The following is a 3,367-nucleotide window of genomic DNA, read 5'->3' on the forward strand; positions in this document are numbered from 1 at the left end:
AAATCATTATGTTTATTTCTCTTCCATAAACTTTATTGTTGTTCCATCCATGTGAAACAACATCCCGTTGACGAGACTGAATTACTTAAGGTTGATCGAGCTCATGCACTTGGAGAAGACTTAAGTCATAGGGATACACCATACCAAGTGACCAACCAGGCTCATTAGGGAAGATGCATCGTCACTTGGGTACTACCTCAAGTCAGTACCAAGATCATGCCTCTGTAACCCACCTGACGCGCTGCCAACAACTGCTACACGTTGTCTGCACCTCTCACCTAACCTTCTGCTCAATGGAAAATGCAAGACTAGACTGTGGCTACTACAGCCTACTACAAGCTATAAGTCAATTGTGTATAGAGTACGATGTCACTAAGCCACTCAACACACAAAAAGTTTCCCCATGCTTTGCCAAGAACATGTCGATAGGCCCAACTAGTCGGACACACCAATATCATCCAAGAGAAAACCACTTGTGAACACCCAATTTCGTCCGGGCCATTTCCAAAATAAAAAATATATATATGTAAACGTTCAAGGCAACAAAAAAGGCTTCATTTAGAATGATTCTATTATGTTGGAGATCCAATGCTCTTATCTTTAGCTATTTGATTGATTAAACATTATTTAGAAATATCCAAACAAACAGTGTACAAAAAGGAACAGATGAACACGTTTCAAACTCCCATTTTAGTAGGAAGACACCTGATTACTTGAAGGACATGTCACTAGAATCAAATATTATGGGGTCCACAATTTGCTCAAAGTTATTAACAACGAATCTAACAAAGGGGTAGTTACTTCAGCCTTGCAACCATAGCGAATCATGAACAATGCTTAACATACACATTATCTTTCTATAGCCATGAACAAATTCTACAAGTTCCATACTCAAGAATAATTACAATTAATCAACAAAATAATCAATTGGAAAATACAGAGCTTCTAGTTCCGTGATCATCCAAAACTCCTTCATATATTACTTTCTCGGATCATCAACATCAACATCATGGCTTCCCCCAACATACACTGGCCAAGCATGTTCAAGTCCAAACCTTACAATCAGTGGCAGCATGAAATCAACTCTTCTCGACCTTCTATAAAACAGGGAAACTCTTGATAAAGCCATCTCCGGAGTACTTTTTGCCACTGCTGAGATTGCAGTTTTTCAAGGATGTCTCACTTAGCTTTTATTTAGACTATGCAGAACACATTGCGTCAAATGAAATTCTGGAAGATGTGCCTGGCCATAATGCATATCTTAATGGGATAAGCGTCATTGGTGGAATGGCATTGTTCCCATCAGCTTTAGAGCAAGAGGACCAGCACTCTGAAAAACTTCTGCAAGGGACTGATTCGTGGCATTTACATTTCCTACATAACTGAAAGTCCACATAGGTTAATATCAAGTCAAGAGATAAAGGGTCGCGACCCAGAGCACCTATTCTATTTCAGTTGCACAGTTTTAAAGAACAATCAAACGTGAATCAGCATAATTCCCAAATAAAAGTAGGCACTCAACAGGTAAAAGACAACATCATTGGCATTTTAGTTACAATAAGCATGAATGGCAGCAATGATGAGACACCTTAAAGGAATAACCAGTGCAAGGGAGCATTCTAAACAGTCAACTAAGAGTCATACATGATGAGGCAATGAAATAGATGAGAATCAGAATTACCATCTCTTCACAGGTAAAAGACAACATCATCCGAATCCGAGCTACCGTGAAGGTTGAGGTCTTCATCGATGAGTACCATCACCAAACACCACAATAACCCGTATGAACCACCGAAGAAGAGAAGATGAGGATTAAGCTATAAAGAGAAACAACTATTGATTACAAAAGGAATCTGAAACAAATGCAAATCTGAAAGCTTCACCATTTCAGTTACAAATCAGCCATCATGGACAACATTCAAGGGGAGTTAAAATCAGAAAGCAAGGGTCATTGGATTTCAGAAATAATTCAATCAGTCAGTTGAAAGGGTTTTGGCACCAACACAGCTATAAATAGGGAGTCACCTCTTCAATCAAAGGGGGGGAGATAACATTGCTACACACATACACTCAGTACAAGCAGAGAGCATTCCAGAGAAACTCAGTAAAAGAGAAAAGTATAGAAACACACTGAAAATCACATACAAACAATCGAAGAAAACATAGAATATACAACAAAGAAAGCATCCAAATACATAAGCATACCTATCACGCCAAAAAGATACACACATACGGGGGGAACTCACAACTAGAGAGAGCAGATCACACAGTGATAAAAAGCAGCAAGCAGAAAGTAACACAGAAAAAGGATACAGAAATCAGAGGGGGCAGAGAAAAAAGATAGCAAGTAAAAAAAACCGAGAGCATTTTTATCATATACGTCATTCAGGAAAAAAGGAAACATACAACACAAGCAGAGATATTCCATATACAACAACCATCAGAGAAATAGAGAGGCAGAGATAAAGATACATCACACAGTCGTAAACAAGGGGTAGCCTTCATACATTCAAGCAAACTCAATCCAAAATAGACTTACATTTCACAAGCATTATAAAGTGGCAGAACCCGTATCATACGACAGGAAGCATATACTCAGGTAATCATCCAAACGAAAATAGGTATCATAACATGTCTTATTTTAGGTGATTTATGCATAGAAATTATAGGAATAAATTATAAACCGATTTAATCGGCCACTTCGCAGAAACTCACATAAGTATAACAGGCTAGACTATAAAATAGAGCATGAACGAAATTGGTTTTAATCTATGTATTTCCACCCGAATCAGTCATAACCCTTTCGGAAATAATTAGCCAAAGAGGACAACTGAATCCCTACCTTACTCTAATGACCACGGTGAGAACTGAACCACCTTAAGCCACCGGGAGTGAAAACCGAACCAACATGAACCACCGTGAATGCATCTCAATCCCAACCATCGCGAACTACCGCAACCCACCACGAACCGTCACTGAAATAGGTTCTTCCGGCTGGATCAATTCGGCTTCCATCTTCAACAACCTTTAGTCGCCATGAACACTACCGATTGGAAAGAAGGAAGAAAACAGATTCCATGCCATGGCCATCCCTGCTGCGTGAAAAGAAAGGAATTGAGAAGAAAAGTGGGACTTTGGTTTTAGGGATTTTTATCCCATTTACTTTTAGGGATTTACCCCTTTTGCTACCCATGAGGGAGAAGGATAGCATATCTTTCTTTTCTTTTTCTTCTGGTTGGTTTCTGAATCCTTTAGATATTTAGTACCTTCTTATTGGCTATCCTTACATGACAAAAGTCATGGATAAATAATAATCCATTAGCTTATACAGGTATATTTTTTGGTAAAACCATTAATTTCATAGGTA

The 3,367-nt window shown here is 38.6% G+C and overlaps 1 long non-coding RNA gene across 1 annotated transcript; it reads right to left on the reverse strand.

Moving 5' to 3' along the window:
- Nucleotides 1–837: 837 nt before the first annotated feature.
- On the reverse strand, nt 838–3,212 carry LOC109341153. Its single transcript, XR_002106903.1, has 2 exons — nt 2,843–3,212; nt 838–1,382 (listed from the first exon to the last, which is right to left on the reverse strand). It is a non-coding gene; the product is annotated as an uncharacterized LOC109341153 (long non-coding RNA).
- Nucleotides 3,213–3,367: the final 155 nt, after the last annotated feature.

Source organism: Lupinus angustifolius, unplaced genomic scaffold (genome assembly GCF_001865875.1).
Source record: "Lupinus angustifolius cultivar Tanjil unplaced genomic scaffold, LupAngTanjil_v1.0 Scaffold_382, whole genome shotgun sequence".
NCBI classification, from domain to species: Eukaryota; Viridiplantae; Streptophyta; class Magnoliopsida; order Fabales; family Fabaceae; genus Lupinus; species Lupinus angustifolius.